General features: G+C 40.9%; 1 long non-coding RNA gene across 1 annotated transcript in view; it reads right to left on the bottom strand.

Moving 5' to 3' along the window:
- Positions 1-16,216, bottom strand: part of LOC144772038 (uncharacterized) — an 87,417-nt gene that overhangs the window by 25,184 nt on the left and 46,017 nt on the right. Inside the window, exon 2 of the long non-coding RNA XR_013599610.1 lies at positions 9,595-9,700. This is a non-coding gene — a long non-coding RNA (uncharacterized LOC144772038). The remainder of the gene's footprint in view (positions 1-9,594; positions 9,701-16,216) is intronic.

Genomic DNA, 16,216 nt, shown 5'->3' with positions numbered 1-16,216 from the left:
TGAGTGAACTGATAAATCTTGCATTGTCCAAAATAGTGCCTGCCCAGCTTTAAGACTGCCAAAATGTAGCTTGCGAGTTGGCTCCTTCCCTGCAAAAGGCTCCAGCTCTCCTTCGTTCACAAATGCTACAGCACCCGCGTGGTGCCGCAGCTGACCCGCAACAGCGGTGGGCTGCGGCTGGGCAGGCACTATTTTGGACAATGCAAGATTTATCAGTTCACTCAGAGTCTTCGAGCAGCGAACCCACTGGGGTAATACCATGAATTGCACTACATCACCCACAAGGCCATGCGAATGACCACGCCCACAAGGACAGGTGCTGGAAATTATAAACTGTGCAGTTCTACTTGCGCTTGCAGCCTCTCATAACCACATGCCACTGAAGAAAGGTCTTAACCTGAAACGCGTCTGGCATTCTATTCCGAAAAGCTGTCCCTCAGTAGTTCCTGCCGGCAGGCTACCACAATAAAGAAGAGCTGATTTACCTTCGTGTGGCACGTATCTTCAAAGGGTTTCCTGTTTGTGTGTGACATTAAAGGCGGCTGTACCTGGTCGCGAAGAGAAGCCCACCGCTGTTGCGGGTCAGCTGCGGCACCACGCGGGTGCTGTAGCATTTGTGAACGAAGGAGAGCTGGAGCCTTTTGCAGGGAAGGAGCCAACTCGCAAGCTACATTTTGGCAGTCTTAAAGCTGGGCAGGCACTATTTTGGACAATGCAAGATTTATCAGTTCACTCAGAGACTTCGAGCAGCGAACCCACTGGGGTAATACCATGAATTGCACTACATCACCCACAAGGCCATGCGAATGACCACGCCCACAAGGACAGGTGCTGGAAATTATAAACTGTGCAGTTCTACTTGCGCTTGCAGCCTCTCATAACCACATGCCACTAAAGAAAGGTCTTAACCTGAAACGCGTCTGGCATTCTATTCCGAAAAGCTGTCCCTCAGTAGTTCCTGCCGGCAGGCTACCACAATAAAGAAGAGCTGATTTACCTTTGTGTGGCACGTATCTTCAAAGGGTTTCCTGTTTGTGTGTGACATTAAAGGCGGCTGTACCCGGTCGCGAAGAGAAGCCCACCGCTGTTGCGGGTCAGCTGCGGCACCACGCGGGTGCTGTAGCATTTGTGAACGAAGGAGAGCTGGAGCCTTTTGCAGGGAAGGAGCCAACTCGCAAGCTACATTTTGGCAGTCTTAAAGCTGGGCAGGCACTATTTTGGACAATGCAAGATTTATCAGTTCACTCAGAGACTTCGAGCAGCGAACCCACTTGGGTAATACCATGAATTGCACTACATCACCCACAAGGCCATGCGAATGACCACGCCCACAAGGACAGGTGCTGGAAATTATAAACTGTGCAGTTCTACTTGCGCTTGCAGCCTCTCATAACCACATGCCACTGAAGAAAGGTCTTAACCTGAAACGCGTCTGGCATTCTATTCCGAAAAGCTGTCCCTCAGTAGTTCCTGCCGGCAGGCTACCACAATAAAGAAGAGCTGATTTACCTTCGTGTGGCACGTATCTTCAAAGGGTTTCCTGTTTGTGTGTGACATATATATATATATATATATATTATCAAGCAGCAGTCGGCATTAGATATAGTTTGACGAATGTTCATGAAACCTTGCAAAACAAACGTTCATCAACCTCAGCTCCTTCCTGGAAAGTTTTGGGGTGATCTGTCAAGCGGGGCTGACAAAAAAGTGGGGGTTTCCATAGACTTCTTTAGGCAGGGTTACAGCAAAAACTGGTGAACATAATTACACCAAATTTGGTATGATGCTAGATCTTGGTCCGCAGATTGGGCCTGTTTGTGAATTGGTGTAAATCTGTTCTGTAGTTTTTCAGAAATTGAGGATGATAATAATTGTATACTTTGGCAGTTGGGCTTGCGAGAATCCTGTGAGCTTCCCGCGAGAGCGCAAAATAAAAAATGGAGCACTGTGATTAGTCGAGAGACCCGTTTTTCCCATGAGCCTTCATACTCTCGCAGGAGGCTCCCATGAGAGCGAGCGCTCTATTTTGTTGGCTGTTGGAATGTTAGAAATGAAATGGCCACCATCACAGTTTACTGTGAAAAATCAGAGGTGCTGGGGAAATGAAGTAAAAACGCTATATAAGGCGGCAGCAGAAAGGCATGCTGTCCCCTTGATATCGAGAGGAGGTATCTAAGGTATAACTACTGTGAAGATAATAAATGTGTATGGTTTTTAACCAAATGTTATGATCTCAAGGGACTCTCGCGGGATAATGAATAGTAAAAGGAGTAGATGAGTTCTCAATATACTCTATTAGTAGAAATCCATTTTGTGGTGCTTGGATTTGAGAGGAATTGTGTCACAGATAAGTAGTGTGATGAGTAAATAGTTCATTCTTATTTAAAAAAAAAAAGTTAAGATCTTGCAAGACTCTTGCAGGATCGTGAAAAGTAGGAAGGAGTAGGGAATATTTAAATACACTGCTATGCACACTTGTTACTGTGGGAAGGAGTCTTACTGGAGACTACTATTTATGCCTAATGGCTTGGGAAGAGTTATAAGTAGAGTTAAGGCTTATCCAAACACTCTACTACACACACCTGTCACCTGAGAGAGAGGGGTGAAGGGAATGGCCAGTCTCTCTCCACACCCTACTATGCACACCCATCTTACAGAGAGAGGTTTCAGCAGAGAGGCCCGTCCCTCAACACAACCTACTACACACATCCGTCATCTTAGAGCTAGGTATGACAGTAGAGGGTAGTCCCTCTCCACGCCCTGCTACACACTCCCATCATTGCAGAGAGAGGTCTCAGCAAAGAGGCCAGTCCCTCCATATACCCTGCCATCCAGATCCATTCTTTGAGAGAGGGGTTTGAAAGGAGAGGCTAGTCCTTCCCGCACCCTACTACGTACATCCATCATCCAAGAGAGGTCTGAGTGGACAGGCCAGTCCCTCTCTGCACCTTGCTATGCACACCTGTCACCTTAGAGGAGGGTCTGAAAGGAGAGGCTTCTCCCTCCCCACACCCTACTACACACAACCGCCATCCAAGTGAGAGGTCTGAACAGACAGGCCAGTCCCTCTCCACACCCTACTAACTACGCACACATGTCACCTGAGAGAGAGGTCTGAAAGGAAAGCCCAGTCCCTCCCCATACCCTACTACGTACACCCATCATTACAAAGTGGTCTCATAAGAGAGGCCAGTCCCTCTATATACCATACTACACACACCCATCACCTGAGACAAAGGTCTGAAAGGAGAACCCAGTCCCTCCCCACACAATATTACACACATCCGTCATCCAAGAGAGAGGTCTGAGCAGGCAGGCCAGTCCCTCTTCAAACCCTACTTCACACACACACCCATCAACTGAGAGAGGACTCTGAAATGAGAGGCCAGCCACTCCCCACACCCTACTATGCACACCTATCATTTAAGAGCAGATCTGAAAGGAAAGGTTATTCCATCCACACACACTACTATGCACACCCATCATCTGACAGCGAGGTCTGAACGGAGAGGCCAGTCTCTTCCTACACCCTACTATGCACACCTGTCATCTGTGAGAGAAGTCCCAAATGAGAGGCCAGTCCCTACAAACACTCTATTATTCATACCTGCCATACGAGAGAGAGGTTTGAAAGAAGAGGGCAGTCCCTCCTTACACCCTTTTATGCTCACTCATTATGCAAGAGATAGTTCTCATTGGAGAGGTAGTTCCTAGCATATATTCTACTATTTCCCTGCGATACTGTTGTGATCTCGTCAGAGTCTTGCAAGAGTAGAATGCAAGCTTCAGGGAGTGAAGCTTGCTGCATGAAGCTCATTTGATCCTGCGGGTATCTCGAGAAACCTGCATGGACATTTTTTCGGCCTGTCATGAAGTGTTTTATGATCCCACTAGAGTTTCGGAAGATCGTATGGTGAGAAGTAAAAAGAAAAAAGTCCCAAGGGTCAACCAATAGTTACCATTCTTATTACATGGTTGAATAAATGCTGTGATGTGATTGGGTACAGAACCAGAGATAGCTCAGTTTGTCCTTGGTGGTTTGGAGGAGAAAGAAGTCTGTTTGAGTTGTGCTCAGCAGAAGTGAATTTATGTGGAGCTGAAAGAGATTGGGGTCTTCATCTGCATTTAAGAAAGCACCTCAAGTTCAGGTATTTAATAATGTATATGATAAGCTTTGTTGTGAAGTGTCAGTAAGTGTACTAATGTAGGTAAACCTATTCTACAGTGTGTTTACAGAGTGAAAAGCAGTCTGGGGAGTAGTAGAGCTCTTAATATAGCTTTGGAGAGGTAGGAATTAGAATGTAGAGAGATGTTAGCAAGTATGCAGATTGTGTTGAAAAATGAAATGTTCCAACTCTATATAATTGTAAGTAAAGGAGGCAGTGTTCTTTGTACATGTCCTGAGGGTGGCTGACACGACGGTTAAGAGAATCACTGAGACTAGCGCGGTTTGAAGGCATCAAGTCGTGTCCTTAGAAGACGGTGACCAATTATGGGAAAATGATGACTCTCATAAAAAACCTTTTTTTTAAATAAAGTGTGACCGGAAGCATTACCAAGCCCCCTCAATTCCACATCATTCATCCCTCGGAGGCACTAGAACACAAAATGAACCTTAACAACAGTTGGTTTCTTGCAAAGGATCCTCTTTGACAATTGGATTCCTACGTTTTTAATGCTGTTTTGCCTTCTTGAAAATTTAGAACCTGGTCCGTTGTGTGTACGAGTCCCTGTGCAGTGCAAACGTATATCTGGAAAGGTCCTGAAGAAGGTGGTTTTGCCACCGAAACGCGCATCGACCTTGTGCGGAATCTCATGTCATCCTTTGAGATTTAACTCTGGGCAGAGATTTTTCTTTGTCACATATAACTCGTCCATGTACAGATATAGAGTGAATGGATTTGATGAGAGTATGGATGGATGGTATGTTTGCTGAGTGATTGTTTTGTATCCAGGGGCATGTGTTTATTGTAGACTGTGTTTGTTTTTTATTGTTTATTCAATCTAAGTCATGTATTTCTGATAAGGAAATTCCTGTTATCTATGTACATATTATATTTATGATGGAATATGGCAAAATGAGAAAAGAAATATCTTTTGATACAGATAATGCATGAAATAAATATATAAACAAAAAAGTTTCCAACAAAAATGAAATAAAAAGAAATGTTTTGAGAAAATGAAATGTAGAATGTACTGTTCTTTGGCTGTCAAAAGTGTACTTGAAAATGGATTGTGATAAATTTCTTCAGTGAAGTGCTATGGTCAATGAGGGAAATTCTATATTTTTTAGTGTTTCCATAATACAAAGAATACTGACTGTGTTAATACAAGCCCTAGTGTTTTTATGAACCTCACTGTACATACACTTTAGTCCTATGAGATGTTTGAGTGGTGATATTACTATCTCTAGAGTGAAACACTGTGCTCAGTGTTAGCAAATGTGTCTCTAGAGGAAGGTGTTACTTTATAAACTTTTATGAAATCAGGTTTGATGGCATATTATAATTTGTTTGTGAAAAGAATGCACTGGGTGAGGGTGTGGAAGTTTTCTTGATAAAGGAATAACTAGTTAGTGGTGCACTAGATATAAACGTGATTTTGAGTAAAAGATGTAGAAACCGTTACAGAATATAGTGAAGATTGACTTTGGGTTATTTTTTCTTTTTATAGGAGCAAAATGGAAAATAGAAGTTGTGAACAAGAAAACAAGTTTTATGCACTTTTGAAAAAACAGGAAAGAATTACTCAGTGGAAAGTGAGAAACAAAGAATTAGTTTGAGAAGTGATAATGTTTGTACTGCATAAGGGGACATTTGTGACCATGCACAAGCTTGTGCTATGTAGGTCCACTCACCTCCGAGGAAATAATTATCTGCTTATGTGAACAGCAAAAATGAGCTTTGCTAAGATAAACCGGAGTATTGTCTTGTTCAGCAGTGAGTACCTGAGTAGGCACAGTATATCCAGGTTGAAAGATGTGAAAGCATGTGAAAAGCAATGTTGTTAAATTGTTTATTTGTAATAAAAAAGTTTAAAGTTACTACTGATTTGTTTGTTTAATAGATGTTATAGATTTGAATTTTGTTACAGTATGGTAAAGTTGACTAAAACTGATAGTTCCATCTTCAGAGAGTGCAGAAGTGCTGCTGCATATATATATATCTATATGGTATGCATATCGTTTATGCTACAGAGAATTGTTGAAGGAGAAGACAATTATTTGAATACTCAAGTATGGTGACTTCTCATCCAACTGTGAGGTATCACTATAGAAATCCGTCCTTATACTCACTGTAGTATACAGACATCCCCATAAAAGAGAAAGGTTTTGGCACAGAGACCAGTGCCTCCTTTACGCACTGCTATCAGCTGGTGGAGATGTGATTGTGGAGAGGGCATTTCTTTTGTACATGTTACCATATATGCTTGTGACTGGAGAGAAGTTTTAGCGGAGTAGTCTGTCCCTGAGAAGATGCAAGAAACAGAAGAGGGGCCCTGAAATCTAAGAACCACTACGAGGGGAACAACCCGCCAGGGCGAGATAAATGTCAAGAAACATGGAAGGGGGGTTCCCAATAGTAAAAAAAGGAATAATTCCAAAATATACAGGAAAAGCCCAAAGAACACCTGAATAATATCAAAAATATTTCTTTTTATTAACATAAACAATTATTTTAGTTCAAGAAGATTAGAACATAATGCATTCCTTTATCATAATTTTGTTTGAAGTTATCATAAAACACACATACAAAAAGGTTATAGCAGCAGCATTAGGACAAAACGGGACAATAAAAATTAGCACACAATTCACTCACTCTTACAGTCAAACCAAAATCATACCCATACCAATCCACACAATCACATTCAAACAGCAACCAGGAAAAGCGCCGACGCGCGTTTCGGAAAAATGCCAATGAAATCTTCCTTCATCAGGGCGCAGATATAATTTTGCGAGGTCTCTCAAGGTCCCTGTGAAGACCCTACTATGCCTCATTGTCCCCATGGAGAGATGTCTGAGAGGGAGGTGAGTGTCCTCACAATCCACTATCCACACCATTCAGCCAAGACATAGTACTGAGCAGAGAGGATACTCCATTTCTATACCCTACTACCCACCGTTTACTTTGTACATATATTACTCTGGAGAGATGTCTCGGCTGACAGGGCAGTGTGTTTAAACATCATAGTCTCTATAGTTGGAATGCAAGACAAAATTCTCAGCATAGAGGTAATTTCATTCCCACACCTTACTTGTACATCTGTCATTGTGGGGAGAGCTGTGACAGCCTAATTTGCACACCCATCATCCAAGACACAGGTCACAGTGAAAGGGCCAGTCTCTACCCACACTGTACTAGGAAGACCTATCATGCAGGAGAGATGTGTTAGCACACAGGGCACTTCCTCCCCACAGTCTACTATGCATACCTGTCAGCATGAGAAGCAGTATGAGAAGAAAGATACATTTTTCTCATACCCTACTACAGACACCTATCACCCTGGTAAGCAGTGTGAGTGGACAGGTCACTCCCTTCCTAGCCACCACTGCATATCCCTGTTGGCCTATGGAGAGGTGTCAACAGAGAGGCCACTCCTTGCCAACACCGTACTGCATAGCATGTTATTCTGAAGGCAAGTGTTAGTGGAGCGGAGAATGTTTCCCTACACACTGTTGTATATGTCTGTCATCCTGGGAGAGCTGTAACTGGACAGACAAATTCATTCCCACACCCTAACATATATAGTCATTTTCCTGGGGAGCGGTCTCAGTGGAGACACCTGTACTTGCTATACTTACTGTGGAATACTAAGGTCATACATGTGAGGTGTGTACCTTCCCTACCCTACTATGCATACTGCTGAGTCTGGGGAAAGGTGTGTGTGGAGAGGCAGAGTCTCTTTACACCCTACTCTACATACTGGTTACTTTTATGCAAGGTCTCACTGGAGATACCAGTCTCTCCCCATAGTCTACTATACTTAGTTGTTAGGCTGTTGAGTGGAGTCAATGCGATCCCAGTGCCTCCTTACACCTTACTGTGCACTGTTGTTATACTGTGAAAAGCTCTCATTTGAGAGTCTACTTTCGCTCAACACCCTACAAGTGAGGAATATAAGGCATAAGTACTGTAATAAAGAAAAGAGTTATTTTTTGCTCTAAAAAAGGTTTACAATCTCACAAGTCTCTTGTGGGATCATAAAACTAGCAGCGATCAAACATTTTCTAATAATAATAAATTAGCGTACAACAAATAAATGAGTATCATTGCGTGCTATGTCCCAATGTTTGCAGATAAAACAGTGTTTTTTCATAAATCTAAGTAATTAATTTTCCCCTCCAACTATGTAATAGATTGCATTTCATTAAACTAAACACATTGTTACTATTCTGGTGTATAAAAATCATACATACTACACCAGGATATATTCTGTGTAAATCCAAATTCCATTTATAAAAAGTAAGCTCTTACGAGAGGCTCACTAGAGTAAACTAGGAAACACTACCCCCTCTGACTGCACACAAGGGATTGCCTTCCTTGCTCTCATGAGAGCCTTGGAGAAGGGAAAAAAGTGAAACATAGTACAAACAAGATAGATCATGAAACTATAGGGTAGCTCTGAAAAGAGCTGTTTTTCTTAGCAGTTTTCAACAGCTATAACTTTTTTTGTGTTTTCCAAATTTTTTTGTATTGTTTTGATATATATATATATTTTTTAAGTGCATGACAAAAACCTAACCTTGAAGTGTTAAACGAACACCAACAGCATCCCCTTAAAAATAAAAGGTGAAAAACTTACAAAATCTGTTAAAAATAAACTACTGACTAGGGGGGCACTTGAGCTCTTGGATAAGCTTCTCCTGGACAGACCTGCTTGTCTCTAATGAAAAAAAGTATCTGCTTGTGCACTTAGAACCTACCCAGATGTTTTGATACTGTGGATTAAATGAATTAAAAAAATACAACCTACGCAGGCACAGTATCCCCTGGAGCAAATGATGTTGAAGCCACTGTAAAGTTGTCTAGCTCGGCAGCACGACCCAACTCTGCGCAGGCAAGCCTTTACGGATGCATTGGCCTCGGGTGTCTCCACATCCCTGTGGTACTCATGCTATATTGTTTATTTCTGCTTCCCTGGCTGAACTCTTTACTACAAAGTTTACAGGTAACGTACTTTGCAGAAACTTTCTTGGCAACTTGCCTCACTTCAAAGAATTGCCACACCAAGGATTTTTTGGATGGCTAAGATGGCTGAGCTGGTGCAGAAGGCCCTGAATCTGATGAAGACATCATTCTGAACAGAGGCAAACAGGAAAGAAGGGAAAGTCAAATATGTCTACTCTCACCAAAATTCACTAGTGAAATAAAACAAAAAGAGTGGAATCTTCTTCTTCTAAATAAAGACATCCATATGAACCAATCACAATCCTTCCTTAGGGTGTAGTTCCTCTCCCGGATGTCTCGCGAGATACCCGTGAGTGTCTTGCGAGATTGTAAAAATAATTTTGCTTTATATATTCAATGGAACAAATCATAATCAATTTGACTAATATATTCAACTTCTGTAATATGTTACTATGTTAAGAATTACCTAATTCCAAAAGTACGTGAGTGTCAACCAGGAAGTACATCTCCCTAGGTGTTCATGCAGGGGATTGTGTGTTCGACTCCTGGGAGCGTCTCGCGAGAGTCACCATCTATTTAAAAAAAAAGAAAATGAATATTACCAACATATTTTAATGGCTCTCTTTTTACAGATTTACATTAAAAAATAACTGGGAACATGATAAAGAACGCTAAACACTAGATTTAAGCAAAATATAGAACTCTAGTGAGTAATCACACATAAAAAATAGATTTATATAATTAAACTTAATACTATACAATATACAACAAATGTAATACTCTATCTGAATTATAATTAGGGCTCCCGGTTTAATGGTATTTATTTTTTTGCCATTTCCGTCTGTATTTATCCATATTTATTTTTGGGGCATTTTTTCTGTATTTTTTGCCACAAGCAAAGGACGACACTACAGCTAGTATTTTTCCACATTTATTTAAATTGACAATGTATGATTATTTTCAGTAATATATATAAATAAATGCTGCTGTGTTACAAAAATATTGAAAACACACCTCACTCTCCCAGAATAATCGATGTAAACACATTTAGAATTTGAAGGAGTGTTCCTGTGCGCTCTAATGACCTGGCAAAAGAGGGCACAAAAAGCTGAAACACATGCTGGTTCCATATTAAAAAGAAATTACATGAAAACTGTAGTTAAGCACTCTTTTAAAGACATATTCAAGTTCATTAGGGCAAGACTCCAGAACAGAGCTGGCTCTGTCAGGGGGCCCATGAAAGATTAAAGTAAGGCAACAGTTCAAATTGCTGTTAGACTGCAGGGTAAGTAAGAGGTCACAGGGATGAATGGGCATGCAGAGGATTTCGTGTGGTCTGGAACTAGGGTGCTGACCATGAGCAACCGAGGCCAATGAAAATGATAGAATGGGGAAATACTGTGCCCAAGAAAATTTGTATAATGTTGATGTATAATGGTACCAGTGTTCTCTTTTATTAACATATTTATTTTCCAATTTCTTTCGATACCAATATAGACAATACCTATAAAATCAACTCAGCAGTCAAAACATTAATGCATCCCGTGGGGAGTACCAGAGGCGCAACTAGAATAAAATTTCAGGAGGGGCTAATAAAAATTCCGCGGGGTGGTGCTGATTGTTCCAGCAATTGGCACAGTGAAGATTCAGGGGTTCTAAGAAGGGGGGAAAGAAAAAAGCAAAGCCTCGTTACCAAGTAAATGGTCTTTTAAAGACCTGTGAAGTACTCGGGTACGGCTGTGTGTGAGCCTGGGAAGCTGTCTCCGCCAGGCTGACACACACGAAGGTGGGTGGGGCTGAAGCCCTTTGAACCCAATGCTTGTTGCGCATTTGGGGAGTACAGTAAAAAGGCAAAATTCCAACATTTCTAAACCATATGTAAACACCTTTTCCCCTCAGCTAAGTTCTCCATGTATAGCACACTACCTTTGTAAATCAAATAGACATGCTCTGACGAACTGGAGACCCTTCTCGCTCTTTCCATTTCGACCCACTTCATGAGGATGACATTCCCACACAATGCAACTGAGAGGCCGGAACATACCAGACTCTGCGCCTGCACCACCAGCGGTCGTCCGACTGATCCTGGCCGGCCTATGCTGCCTCTAACATCGATTATGGCCGATAATGATGGAGGAAGCAGGCTGAATGGGGCCTGAGAGAAACCCGCTAGGCGCCCCGCCCCAGGACGTGTGGTCGGCCCCTTGCCCAGTGGAGAGACATCGCAGGAGCTGGGCAGGCCCGAGAGATGAAAAACAGGCCGGGCTGCCCTGAGCGCCGGAGTTTAGACATGTGCCCTAAGGAGGGCCCCTAGAGGTAGAAAGCTCTGAGCAGATCGGGCCACGGGGCCCACCACGCAGAAGGTGAGACGACGAGCCGGCCAGACAGCACTGACGGTGTAGTTGGTATAGCGGGTGGGGATGTTGTTAGTGTAGCTGTGGCACAGGGGTTGCTCAGCTGTAATAGTGGTACAGGCGTTATGGCAGAGGTGGCAGAGAGGACCCTGGAGTGCATGTTTGGTGTGTGGAGTTTGTTTGCTCCCTCCCTCCCCCTTCGACCTCCCAGGGGCGTGGCGAGATAACTCTGGATTCGAGCAGGCAGCCCGACAAAATTTGCTAGTATTTTGCCGTTTTTACATATAAATACAGACAAAGGAAACATTGTTTTCCGTCTGTTTAAACTGAAAACCGGGAGCCCTAATTATAATTATGACTATAATGTGAAAACACGTACAAAGGCTATGAAAAGTATACTATTACAATATTAATGAACTTGCTGGTAAAATTTCTCTATATAAGAGGCAGAAGAACTGAGGAGATAGACAAACTCATCACAAATATTGTCATGTTACTCTTTTTTTATACTCAAACATAATGCAAAGTGTGCACCCTGTCCTGTTAGGTTACAATACGAAAGCAATTCCCTTTCAGAATAATGTCTACACACAGGATATATTATTCAGTTATTCTACCATACATATACTTAAATAAAATATATATTTTTTAAACTAGAAATTCACGGGAAAAAAGTTAAAGTAATGTCTTGGTAAGGTGTGATAAAAATATATGTTGTTTTTTTAAACCTTAGAAATTCACTGAAAAAACAAAGGTTAAAGTAATGTTATAGTTAGGTGAATTTATCAGTGACAATATTAACATTTTGAACCAAAAAAACAAAGACATTCACCAGTAATAGTTAATGGCACTAACTATAACTCTTGCCCAGACATGCACTGCTCATGAACTCACATACAACGTTACTTTTGACATGCTCTATAAAATCATTTATGGCATCACTGATGACATCTCAAATAACATAATTAATAATGTCATCCAATGAGTGTGCTAGTTTGTTTTATAGTTTATATAATGACAGGTAGCTGCCATATTACTTTTTGACCTAACTTTGTACAGCTTGGATTCAGCTAATACCTGTAAGTGTTTACAAAATGAATGCATTTCTAATGCACCATAGCTGTGTAGAGGTATTGAACATGTTATAATTGTATTTATTAAAGAGTAACTCTGTGCGCAGGTGACAGTTTACTTGTGTTAATTATGCTTCAGACAAGTTTTGTGGTTCTAAAGAAAAGGTTTCCTACAGTAGAAAGATTCTACATAGTAGATATTAACTTTGGTAAGCTGCTTCGAGTTATCGGAGAGAATCTTGTCAGCAAGATAATTTGTACCTAAAATAGAACACTGTGTATACTAGGAATTAAGATATGCACGTCTACTGGTTTTGTTGGTTAGATGACCTATCTGCAAAGTTTTCACCACAATGTGAAGGGTAAGTAGTATGTACTTTAGCACCTTCATATTGTGGCTATGTTTAGCAAATGGTGTTTTTTGACAACTGTTGTATAGATGGTACACTTTTCTTAGTAGATGTTTGTAATACTCTCTGGTGCATTTTGCATGAGTATTCAACTGTCTGCAAACAGTGTGATACAGAGTAAACTCTCACTAGAAAGGGAAAAACGATTTACAGTACCTACTTTTCAGCTCATATCAACTTCATTTCTCAATGTAGGTTTGGTGGAGTGTCAAGAATTTGCTATAGATAAAAGCTGACTATAGTAGGGCATTTATTTTTTTAACTGGCATTCACTTTTTTGCTTTCTGTCAACTATTGTGTAGATGGAACACTGCAGTCATCATCATCATAAATATTGATTCAGATTAACAAGAATCCATACAAGAATAAAAACAGAATAAAAATACTATACATTTGTCACAAAACATTGTCACTATATGAATTTATAGATCAGCATTGTATCTTAATCGATAAAAAGCAGTGCATTATTTATATGATGTGCATATAAAACATAAATTACAGTACAATAGCATGTGCAAAGAATCGCAAAGATAAAAGCAATGTAATAAATTATTTTCCAATACCTTCACCTTGTTGGCTTCATATCACAATCAAATTAAAAATAAGTATTTTAAGGTTCAGTATTTGCATAGAATGTAGGTAGTGCAAAACTATCTCATGTACACAGATCACATGAGTGAACATTGTCACAATATGAATTTATAGATCAACATCATGTCATGATGGATGAAACAAGAGACATTATCAGCCTGGGATGCATAAAAGACACTTCATGTACAACAATCACGTGTGCAAAAAATTGCAGAAATAAAAATGAATATAAAAACTTATTCCAGCACCATCATTTTGCCAACTTCATATAATGATCTTGTCGAAGGTACAAAATCACAAGAGTTAAAGATAGACTATAAAAGTAAATGCATTTAGAAAAAAGAGAATATAGAAGATCGTGTAAGTGACAGGGTAAAAAACATAGATGTATTGTCAGGGTGAAAAAGTCTTCATTATTCAGCCTCATATATTATGCATTCTAGCTATGAATAGGGTTTCCTTCTCTTAATAGCAGACAAAATGTATAAGGAAACTATGTGACATTGACCAGCATCGTCCAGTTTACACAGAAAGTTAAAAGCATCTAGATCATCCTGATGGTAAACACATTTTAAAGGCAAAAATAATGTTTCCTTATATCATTATAGAACTTACAGAATAAGATAAAAGGCAATGTAGATTGTGTGGTTTTCCCATCGCATGGGCATTTGGGTAATTTTTCAGCCCAGGCCCCCATTTTGGGGAAGGCCACTGTGGTGTACTTTGCATCTCTCTCTGACAGCCTCAGCTTCTATAATGCTAATTGCCTGGAATGCTGGTTGCCTACTGCTGTTTGAAGCTTATGTCAGTTGTCCTCAGCTCTCTTCTGGATAGGGTCTCAATATCATCTTGTTCCAGAATAAACTACCTTTAACCTACTCATCACGTCTGAGACTACTCCTTGGAGAAGACTTACTCTCACATTTGGGCAACGAGGATGGGATTTGAACCCACGGGGGCATAGCATCTGAGACCCCAACAGCCAACTGTTTTCTTAAAAAGCAAAACTCTACTTACTGTTTACTGCCTTCATGGGATCACCTCGAATCAGCATCTTCCATCTCCAGTGTTTCAGCTCGTTTGTGGGTCCTTGTGATGTACATATACAAGAAGGACGCCAAGAGCACACACCGTGTACGAGGAAACAAACGCAGAGTGAGACGGTAGGATCTTTCCACATACTGTCTTCCGTGTTTTTGATCCTGTCTCTCGGCGTAAACTTCCGGGGGAGATGTTTCGTGACTGCAATCATTCAAATAACTTTATTTAAAAGCTTTTACTTCCCAACGCATTTCTTCTCACTGCGCATGCTCAGAGGCAACCTCACTGCCTTTTAAGTGTTGCTGGAACGCAGCGCTGGAACGCAGCGGTCATTTTGCAGGTCATCTTTGGCAGACATCTTAAGAAGGTGTTCCAGTAACACGACACCATCACGCTACTGAGTCTGTTGCGCTGGGATGCCCTAGGGTAGCCATACACATTACAAATGCGTATTCATTCATTACTTCTGTTAAGTTTCTTTTGCTTACAGGATGCAGAATGTCACTGCACCTCCATTTTTTTACCTCTCCAGGTGATCCTCCTCTCTCTTGGCAGAAATGGAAAAAGGTTTTTATTCGTTATGCCCGGGTCTGTAGGACTTCTTTGAGTGCGGAGACCAAAACATCGCTTCTCATGCACTGTTTAGGCTCTGAAGGCCAGGAAGTATTTGAACAACTCCCTGAACTCTCTGATAGTGACTGCTTCACTCAATGAGTATGAGATCTGTGTAAAAAAACTGGACTTACACTTTCTTCCAAAAATAAGTACTGTTCTTGAACGTTATCATTTTGGAAGGCGAATGCAGAGAGAAGAAGAGTCTGTCCAACAATATATAACTATATTACCGAAATTAGCCTCAACTTGTAATTTTGGTTCCGCCCTGGAAGAACGGTTGAGGGATCAGTTCATGTTGGGTTGTGTTCAAGACAAGACTAGGGATGCTTTATGGCAAAAAGACAATCCTACTCTTCAGGAAGTCATAACAATAGCTAAGAGTCATGAACATTCAAAGGTTTGTGTTGATGCCATAAAGAAAGACTCCTCTAATGAAAAGTAAGAGAGTTCGAATGTGAACGTGGTGGGGGATAAGTCAGCAGACAAAGCTGTTAGATCCAAAAATACTTTAACTCAAAAGACAACCATTTAAAAGGCTTTTCAAGGAAAGTGTTTTAGGTGTGGTGATTCTGGCCACATGGCTAATTTCAAAGACTGCATCTTGATGGGGTTATATTTTTAAACCCAAAAACAGTTGCACAGCCAGTGTTGCTTTTTGCAAATGTTCCTTTACTTTTAGCTTTTAACTCTTGTTCACTCTTTCAGTTCCATGTTTCATACGCTCTTTCTCTGTTATCTTTTAAAATCCACATGCAACTGACTGCAATTTCCTGGGTTTCTCATGTTTACGTGGGCCATCCGAACCTCTTCTCCATAAACACGTACAAAGGCAATTTCCATCTAAAAGCAGTTTTATTAACATCCAATGCATTTCAAGCCTCTCGGGCCCTTCATCAGGGATAACTGAAATTGACAATGAGATATACATTACAATCTAAAAATTACGCAATTTTAATGTGTTCTATAAGTATACTAATAATGCTCAATCTCCTAAATATGGACGC

Source organism: Lissotriton helveticus, chromosome 8 (assembly GCF_964261635.1).
Source record: "Lissotriton helveticus chromosome 8, aLisHel1.1, whole genome shotgun sequence".
Taxonomy (NCBI): domain Eukaryota; kingdom Metazoa; phylum Chordata; class Amphibia; order Caudata; family Salamandridae; genus Lissotriton; species Lissotriton helveticus.
This window is presented reverse-complemented; position numbering and strand designations above follow the sequence as displayed.